This window comes from Ursus americanus, chromosome 6 (assembly GCF_024610735.1).
Source record: "Ursus americanus isolate L20-20 chromosome 6, mUrsAme1.1.p, whole genome shotgun sequence".
In the NCBI taxonomy this organism is placed as follows: domain Eukaryota; kingdom Metazoa; phylum Chordata; class Mammalia; order Carnivora; family Ursidae; genus Ursus; species Ursus americanus.
Window position 1 is genome coordinate 29,433,131 of NC_142132.1, and position 10,050 is coordinate 29,443,180.

General features: G+C 42.1%; 1 protein-coding gene across 8 annotated transcripts in view; it reads right to left on the reverse strand.

Annotated features, from left to right (window-relative positions):
- R3HCC1L (R3H domain and coiled-coil containing 1 like) overlaps positions 1 to 7,219 on the reverse strand; it is a 193,701-nt gene extending 186,482 nt beyond the window's left edge. For 3 of the 8 annotated variants that reach the window (XM_045784718.2, XM_045784735.2, XM_045784727.2), the window contains exon 1: positions 6,798 to 7,092. The gene's annotated coding sequence lies outside the window, so the exon portion shown is untranslated. Of the gene's footprint in view, positions 1 to 6,797; positions 7,093 to 7,121 lie in introns of those variants that run through there. The other 5 variants (XM_045784658.2, XM_087862822.1, XR_015724761.1 and 2 more) reach the window with 4 other exon arrangements.
- Positions 7,220 to 10,050: the final 2,831 nt, after the last annotated feature.

A 10,050-nucleotide genomic window follows, 5' to 3' on the forward strand; every position in this document is an offset into this window, starting at 1 on the left:
TTATGAGAGACTGATAATCCTTATTAAAAAAGGATTCGTGTACACCCTAAAAACAAAGTACTAATGACACAATCTGACAAGAGTAGTTTTATATTCACAGTTTTTTCATAAGTATAGAAACTCTGTCAAGGATTACCAATAATGACAAACTATCCTAAAGACAATTAACTCTGTTATCTACCCTATATTCTTCAGGTAGCTCTACTTGGATTATCCTCATTGTTCCTGTTCTTTACGCCCAGGCACTGACCACTCAAAATAGTCTACATATCCCAATCTCTCCAGCAAGAAGGTATGGCTAAGTGACTAATTTTCACCAATGGAATATGAGCAGAAGTGGCACATGTAACTTTCAGTAAATATCTTTAAAGAGAAGGAGATGTATTCTCTTCCTCCTTTCTGATGGTTGGAATGTGAATGAAACAGCTGGAGCTCCAGTAACAATCTTAGACCATAAAATGACTTTGGAAAAGAATAGAACCCATGCACAGAAGAGCAGCAACGTGACATGACAACAAACCAACCATACCAGCCCTAGACTACTTTTGGAATTCTTGACATTAAGAGAAATATACTTCTATGATGTTTAAGCCTCTATTATTTGGCTGCAACCAAATCTAATCCTATTTAGCATAACCTCTATACCAGGACCCACTCCTTGTTTTCTTTCTCTAAACAATCTCCAACTGCTCCTTTGCCAGCCCCTTTTCTGCCTCCCAAACCCTTACTGTGAGTATTCGCCAATATTCCACCCTTGGTCTTTTCCACTCTTCTCCTAGGCCAACATTCTAAAAACCAAAACAAAACAGAACACACACACACACACACACACACACACACACATCTCTATACGTCAGGTCTTTTATTTGTGCTCTAGTTTTATCTCCAGCTGCCTATCATTTCACTTGCATGAGACATAACTAAACAGGAACATAAGTGATTTTTTTAAAACAAACAAAATAGATAAATACAGTGGTGATGGTAGCAACAGCAGTGGTTGTTGTGACACTAATAAATAGCTAATATTTACTAAGCTTTTAATATTTGCCAAGCACTCTTCTAAGTATAAGAGCTAATCCTGACAACAATTCTATGAAGTAGGGAGTATTATCACCATACACATTTTTTAAAAAAGAGGAAACTGAGACCCAAGCAAATTAAATAACTTGCTCAAGACACATAACTGATGTACCAAAGAGATCATTCAAACTTAGGCTTTCCAGAACCTACCCTCTTAATCAGAGTGCACTAGCACTTTATTCTAAGGACGCTATCACAGCTTCAGACTTTTTAAGTTGTCCTCAGCAACCACACTAAAATCATTTATACATCCACCATGGTAATAAATTTTATGCCTCTGCATTTTTAGAAACTGTCAAATATCACTTAGAAATTGGGAAATAAGATGAGTGATAGAGCTAGAAAATACTCTTAAAGTCAAAGGATATGATCATCAAGTAATGAGACTGGTTTTCTTGTACGACTCTACTGGTTCTGAAAGTGGTTTCAAAGACAAATTCCAAAGAATATTTATTTGCTAAAATAAATGCATGGCCTCAAAAACAAATTACTTTTAAAAAAGAGCACTCATTTTTAAGTTCTTTAGTTTTAAAGCACAAGGGTTTTTTTTTTAACTACCACTATTTAATACCTAAAACTTAGTATTAGCACTTGAACGCATTATCTTTCTCCCTAGGCCTACCTAAGCTCCTTTCCCAATGTCACTATCAATGACACTACAATATACTTGCTAGGTCAGGCTCAAAACTTTGAAGTATTCTGATTCTTCCAGCTCTTCCAACCCCACGCTTACTGTTCTTCCTTCACAAGAGCTATCATGTTTTGGTTCCACATTACTCCACCACTGTCCTATTGAAATACTCTCCAGCCACTCTCAACTATAGGTTATCCCACAGAGCTGCCAGGACAACCTTTCTTACTATTTTCATCATATGACTTTCAACAGAAGTACCATCACCTACAGGACCAAGTCTAAATCTACACTCTTCAGCCTACCCTTCAAAGCCTTCCATTAATTCTTCCTCATTATTACACACATATAAACCTAACAAATCACATCTCTTTACTACTCATCATCAGTAAAAATCGTACCTTTCATTTGTACAATACTGTTAACATTCCCTTTTTGTCTCACTCAACTCACATATTGTACTCATTTTTGCTTCTAACTTCTCATCGCTCCTCTGTGGGTGGCATTTTCTTCTGTGGTCTCCAATCTGTTATTCTATCACTTCCTTCGAGATCCTCCTCTTCCTGGAAGCCTACATAACCTCACAGATACTACTCTACTTTGTATTCCTCAACACAGGGATCGCCCAATAGAACTAGAAGAATCGCAAAGACTGACGACTAGGTCTTCTTCTGGTATTCCATGGCAAAGAACTTGACACAGCCCAACTACAAGCCAATATTAAAATTACGCATATTCTTTTCTAAGAAGCTAATCTCCTATTAAGGAATGCCACATACCTTTTGCCCCTATTTTTGCCTCTGTGCAGAGTTAAATGGTCAGGAGCTGTCACAAGTCAATACCATCATATTCACAGGTTAACCTGTGTTATTTGGTAACCTCACAATACTAGACACCAGAACCTGTTGTTTCCAACAGTGCTTCTCTGCTTCTCTATTTTTATCCCTGGTCTGAAAACAGCCATGTTTGACGTAAAAAGAAAAAAAAAAGATATAAGAAGGACAACAAATAATAAAACTGAAGACTGAATTTGAAGAATGGAAAGCTATATAGAAGACTAGCATAAGACAAGTGAAAAACGCACACCACAGACTGGGAGCAACCGGTCTATGTTTTACTGAGAGAGGAGAAAACCCTCTTCAAACGCAGGCTTATAGCTTGCTGAGCAACACCCTATAACTTCTCTTCTATCTAAAGCTCTGACAACTGGAATTTCTCTGTAATTCAATAAACTCTTACGAGTTACACGAGCTTCATCCATCCTGCTGGGCTCATTAACGGGGAACTCTAAATGTTTTCTTCACTAGCTAAGAGCACATTTTCTGGCGGGTGGCACAGTAGAAAGAGTGTTCTCCTTCAAGATATGAATAACCTAATTCCATTTCTTCTCACTTCTCCTATGAGTAGGAGGTCTGCAACACTAAAAGAAATGTCTAAATTATAACTCTGGTTAGTGCTTTTCAAAGATCATCCTAGAGGTTCCCGGTTTTATACAAAGTGTGAGAGCTAGTCTTATATTTATACAGGGTTATAATTAAAAGTCTATACTTTTACTTCTGGCACTAATTCATTTAATTCTATTATGCCTAATGAGTGCATGAGTGTCGAATCAACAACATACCAGTTTTATCATTCTGGTGAGCTATTTTGTGAGTAGTTAGCTTATAGAGCTAATGAGGACAGGGTCATAGATTCAAACATGCTGGCCAATTAGCTTTGCTGTGTTTCAGGGTTCCATGGTCACAGTCAACAACCTTAACCTTGGCTAACAAAAAAAAAAAAACAAAAACAAAAAACAAAACACTAATCATGTGAAACACTAAGGGAATGAATATAGATGTATTACCAAAGTCAATGACTATCAGAAAAATGTAATAAAAATTTTTAAAGAAATAATAATAACATAATCTATACCTTTTGCTAAGCCTGGTTAGTATTTGCCTAGTTCAAATAATCTCTAATCTTTTCAGTCATATGGGGTTGGTATTACTATCGCTGTTTGACAGATAAGAAAATGAACTCAGAATGATAATATGAACCGAAGTCATAAATTACTATTAAGTAGTGGAGCCTGGATTCAAAACTTGATCTAACTCCAAAGCTTAGGCTATTTCCACAACACCACAGTCTCTGGAGAGTGTGCCTTAGGGACATAGAACAATCACCAAAATATTTTTATTCAGAACTATTCAACACAGTCATTACTAACTGAGCATATCCACTACATACACTTAGATGCTACAGCTGAGAATGAGTCTACCTACCAAAACTTCTCTAAGTAAAAACAGTCGATGTTTAAAACAAGGGAAAAAATAACATACTATAGCACACAAAGTAAATTTTAATGGAAGTGACTGTTGTCATAGCTTTGTATAAAAGTCTATGCTGAAAAAATAGTTATCCTGCTGATTCATAACTAAAAGTAAGAATGAGGGGCGCCTGTGTGGCAGAGTCAGTTGGGCATCGCTTCAGCTCAGGTCGTGATGTCAGGGTCCTGAGATAGAGCCCCGCGTCAGGCTCCGTGCTGAGCATGGTGGAGCCTGCTTAAGATTCTCTCTCTCGCGGGGTGCCTGAGTGGCACAGCGGTTAAGCGTCTGCCTTCGGCTCAGGGTGTGATCCCGGCATTATGGGATCGAGCCCCACATCAGGCTCCTCCACTATGAGCCTGCTTCTTCCTCTCCCACTCCCCCTGCTTGTGTTCCCTCTCTCCCTGGCTGTCTCTATCTCTGTCGAATAAATAAATTAAAAAATCTTAAAAAAAAAAGATTCTCTCTCTCGCAAATAAATAAATCTTAAATAAATAAATAAATAAATAAATAAATAAATAAATAAAAGAATGAAATTGGCAAGGCAGAGCCAGAGGATACCACATCAAAGAGTAAAGGAAACATTTCCTAAGTATCTGAGTCTGCAGATACCTTATAGTCAACACCCATCCATTTGTGGGAATTAAAAATAAACATTTCAATTCTTAACCCTAAGATTTTGCTTTGACCAACAAATCAGTTTTCTCTATTAGACTTTCCCTGTTGGTTTCTCTAAACTCTCACTCCTTGCAAATGCACATACACCAATGTCACTAAGGGTTCTCACCTTCAAAAAATGAGATCACCAAGCCTTCTGAAACCTACCCACTAAGCTAACTTTTAGAGTTGAATAGTCTGACTTAGAGGGGGGAAAAAAGGCAGGGGCGAGAGGAAGGCAAAAAGTGCTCTACAAAACTCTGTCCTAGTCAATAGTCAATATCTAAATCATAAACATAGATAATTGTTCTACAAGCTACAATGCACAGACAGAAAACCGCATTCTTACTACAGGGTACAAATAAGGCACGAGTCCAAAGCACATCCCAACAACAACCTTTTCACAACAGCATCTGGAAACCTCTAAGAGTAAAAAATAGCATTATATAATCTTTATACAAAGTGCAATTGGTAAAAAACACCCTGCAATCTGAGTACTTCTATTTACAGCTAAGGATAGCTACCTCATTTTACAGAAAAAAGAGAGAGAAAAAATCTCAAGAAATACATTATCCAAAGTTATCATCATTTTTGATCATCATCACACTCAACAATTACAACAGCAATAAAACAATGAGCACTTACTCCAGGCACTACTAAGCTCCTTATACTCACATCTCATTTAATCCTCACAGACACCTTGTGAGGCAAATGTTATTATATCTATTTTAGAGACTAGTAAACAGGCTTAGAGAGGTCAACTAATTTGCCAAAAGTCAAAGCAGAAGTCACAGCACCAGGATTTGAACTCAATTTGTTCAACTTTGTACCTAATTCACCTAATTCACTGTACCGCCATCCTGTTTTCTGAACTGCATTCAAGAATTTTTCAACTAATGATTTCAGTATAAATACAGGATTACCTAATTACTACACCTCCAAACCCATAAAAAATTGATTGTAAAATCCCCATTCTCTATAAGGGAAAATAACACAAAAAACCACCTGCTTAGAGTCTCAGATCTTAATTGCCAGATGACTAGGATAGGGGCTATTTATATTCTGAATTCTAGCTATGAGGAAACAGACTTCTAGCACATATACCTAGGACAAGTGAAGGTAACCCCAATATTTCAGCGAGTATGCACACAAGGTTAGTGGGACTGTGTTAGAATTAGAGCTAGAATTAGAGTAGTATCTGAAAAGGGGGAAAAAACACAAGACTTGCCGGAGACAGGCATTAGGTTAGCACCACAACTGAGGAACATTAAGTGCGAAGATACTTGTACTTGTGTAATGAAGGAAGGTTATAACAGAGCAAAAGGGGTAGACAGGTGGGTGTGTTGGGGGAAAGGAAGTGTCCAAATTCTGGGGGACCTGAAAATCCAGGTGAAGTTTAAAATTGACTCCACAGGTGCTAGGGCCTTGATGTCACCTCTTCAACAGGAACATGGCTTAAGAACGTTTGTGTGGCTTGTATTCCTTTCCAAAGACACTTCCACCTATTTGTTAACTCATCTGATTTCACAAAGAGCATGGTCATATTTATAATCGAGTTCATAAAGACATAAATGTGGTTTTGAAATCCAAGTGACCTACACTGAGGACAGAAGGATAGTGAGGTTATATCTGATATATGCTTTCTCACATACATCACCTGTTGAACCCCCCAACACTGGAAGGCAGGCAGGCCAAAGACTAATATCCCCATTTTTCAGATACAGAAACCAAGGCTGCGGTAAACGGGCTACAAAAGATCACAAGCCCAGCAAGTGGCAGACCTGAGACTCCTAGGCATTAGACTCCAAATCCTATGCTTCTTCCCTTCTTCAACTCTGAGAGGCGGCTTTATTGATAAAGAAAACTTTTAATAATTGGACTTGGGGTTTTCCGAGGGCCGCCCAAGAAAACCAGGAAGTACATCGTCGGGTACAGACAGCTGACTCCCAACCCACAGCCCATAGCCCGGGGCTCCCGGCCAGCCGAGCGGACTCACTCGAAAGGCTCGCAGCCCGGAAATCGCCAGGCGCCCCGGGGTCTTCTCGGGAAGGCCTCGGTGGCCTACAGTACCATACCCTGGGGCGGCGTGGGGGGGGGGGGGTCACCACGGACCCGCTCAGTACCTGTTGAAACCCGGGGAAGAAATGTTCTCTCCGCAGAGAGTACCTGGGAAGAGGGCCCAAACCGGGCACGCAGACCCTAGCAAAAGGGCCTCGGAGGATCCCCGCAACCCAGGGCCCGCAGGGGTCGAAGGGCGGCAGCTTCCCAGTAACCTCCGCCCCAGGCGGAGACCCGCCCATCACGTCACGTGAGGGAAAAGAAATACCGGTAACAAAAGGGAAAAGGAAGTCTCGTCCAAAGTGTATGGGGAGAAGTGGGAGCGACCAGCCCCGGCCAGTGGTGTGAAGGGAGGGACGGAGGGACAGGGACGCGGGGTTGCTCGTTACCGGGGCCGCCGTCGCTCTCTGCTTCCGCCGCCTCCTCGAAGCTCATGCTCTTCCGCTCGCGCCGCTGGGGTGCGCGCCAGGCCTCGACTCCGCCCCGCCCTCGAGCCGCGGGGCCTTCTGGGGACTGTAGTCGCTCCAGGCCCGTGCTGCGCGGGCCGCTTCGCGGTCACGTGGGGGCAGGGCTGGCAAAAAAACGGCGAGGACGAGAAGGCGTTTGCGCTCCTGTCTGCCAACCCTCCCTGCTTGCTCTCAGGCTGTAAAAGTGCTCAGACCTCCTCACATCCCGCTCAGTCACACCATCCCTCCTTTTACCTTCACAGCCAAGTTTTTTGAAAAAAGCAATCTAACTCGTCTCCGCTTCCTCCTGCGTGCGCTGCCCTGCAGGTTCTGCCCTCGCAGAAAATGCCCCTGTTGCCCATCATTATCCTCATTGTCAAACTCACGGGAGAAATTTTCAGGTCTTCTAACTTAACCTTCAGGCACCATTTGAGGCTGTCGGGACATTCTTTATCACTTACTTCCTATGCTACTACCTGTGTTTTCCTTCTTCCCAGGCCATCCTTGGTCTTCAGGAATTCTTTTTCTAACACATCTCTTAAATATTTAGTGTTCTCCAGAGTTCTTGGTAATGGAATGAAAGTTGGGGGGACGGGGAAGGGCTGAGCGCCACATTTGTATTCCCAGCTTTATAGGGGACTCCTCCCCATCCACGTCCCACAGGCATCTCAAAAGTAGCAATTTGACAAGGGAACTACCCCCCCCCCCATTCACTAATAGTCAATCCAACCTCCAACCTAGATTCCTCCTTCTCTCACTTCCTCTTCCACCCATGCCCAAATGGTCACCGAATCTTACAGTCTATCTCCCAAGCATCTCTTGAATCTGTTCTCTCTTCACGCCCACTGCCAGTGATTTAACTCAGACCTGCACCATTTCTTGCATTGGCTCCCTTACTGGTCTCAGCACCCCTGTGTAGTCCTCCCTACTGCCATCTGGCCCATTTGTGCAAATGGCAAATTTAATCATGTCACACTTTTGGTAATCTCCTTTAAAGGATTCACTTGATTGGATTTGGGAGGAGGTATGAGGTGAATCCCTTAGGTAGCTTACAAAACAAGAATGCCAGCCCCGCTACTTCCCCACCATTCCCATCCCATATTGTGATTGGGAAATTCAGAAAAAGGAGATTTATAACAGATTTTATTTTAGGGTAGGTGGGCATAGGCAAATTTTAAAGGTTCCCCAGGTGATTGACTCATTTAACAAGGATGTTTTTTTATTGTATACTGTACACTAGGCATTGTGCTGGGTGCTGAGAAAATACTAGTGAACAAGACAGTCCCTGCCCTTATAGAGTTTACATTCTCTTGAAAGAGACAGATATTAATCAAATGATTACATGCCAAAAAACAAAACCAACAATAATAAACAAAAACCACAATTACCAAAACCCACAATTACCAGCTGTGATAAGAACTGTGCAGGAAAAGCAACCGGTCCCTTTCCATTCCCCTCTGCCACCTGCTCCAGCCCAGGGTGGAAATCAGCATATGCTCCTTGGTCTATCAGACAAGACCTGTCAGGAGCTAATCTTCTCCCACTTCCTCCCACATACACGTAGAATTACTAGACTGCTGGATTGCATGTGCTCTCTCACCTTTGTGAAAGCTGTCCTTCTGTTTGGAAAACACTTCCCTGTCTCCCTTTACTAATTTCTACCCTAATTCTTCTCTGTTGGACTAAAAACAAACCCAATAGAACACCAGCCACATGGAAGGATATTCTGAGGATTGGGCTGAGTGAGCTGATAACTCCCAGGCGAGCAGAGGGGAGCCAGGACGGTTGAATGTGGGCTACTGGGAGCAGGGCTACATTAGCCAGTTTAGAAGCACAGGGCCTGAGCCAACATACACACATCATACAACATTCACAACACAGATCAAGTGTCGCCTCCTCCAGGAAACCTTTGCTGAGCTCCCCAAGATAAACTACTGCGTCTTTCCTGGGTATTCATCGCACCCATGCCAACCTCTCTTCCAGTGAAATGCTAGACCTAGATCACACCAGGTTTGAAGAGCCAACTGTTCAATACTAAGGAATTTGGCAAGTCAGTTTCTAAACCATTGGTAGCTTGAAGTCAGCTGTGATGGGAGTATTTACACCGCCATGGAAATAAGCAAATGACAAATCACGGCCTTTGGGGGGTTTTTTGGAGGGTTGGTTTGCCAGCACATCGCTGCCTTCATCATCTCATGCATCTCTACATTGTACTGTGGTGATGACTCCCCTATTAGATGAATTCCTTGTAACAACTTCATTTAGCAAATATTTATTGTTATTTATTACTGTGCACCAGAGACTAGCAAGATGCTGAAGGGATATACAGTGGAGAACAAAAAAGCATGGTGCCTACTGTGAAGGAGCTTGCAATCTAGCAGATAAGACAGAAAATAAACAAAGACCTCGATAAACAAATCGAACTGGGCTGCTTTGTGACAGAGCGTCCTGGCAATGAAGGGTAGTAGACAGAGAACACGACACTACTTTGACAAGATGGTGTGGGAAGGCCTCCGTGAGGAGATGACCATTCCACTGAGCACCAGAGGGTGAGAAAGAGATGGTCAAGGGGAAAAGTGTTCCAGCCAAAGGGATCCGGCTCTACAAAAGAAAGCTAGGCTGTTTGAAGGACAGAATTGTCAGTTTTGCTGGGATGGTATGATGATTAATTGTGTCAACTTGACTGGGCCAGAGGACGCCCAGATTAAACATTACGTCTGGGTGTGTCTTCAAGGATGGTTCAGGTAGAGATTGGCATTTGAATCGGTGGACTCAGTAGATTATTCCCCCTTCCATTGTGGTAGGGCATCATCACATCTGCTAAATCCCTGAATTAAACAAAAATCAGGGGAAAGGAGGATTCACTTCCTTC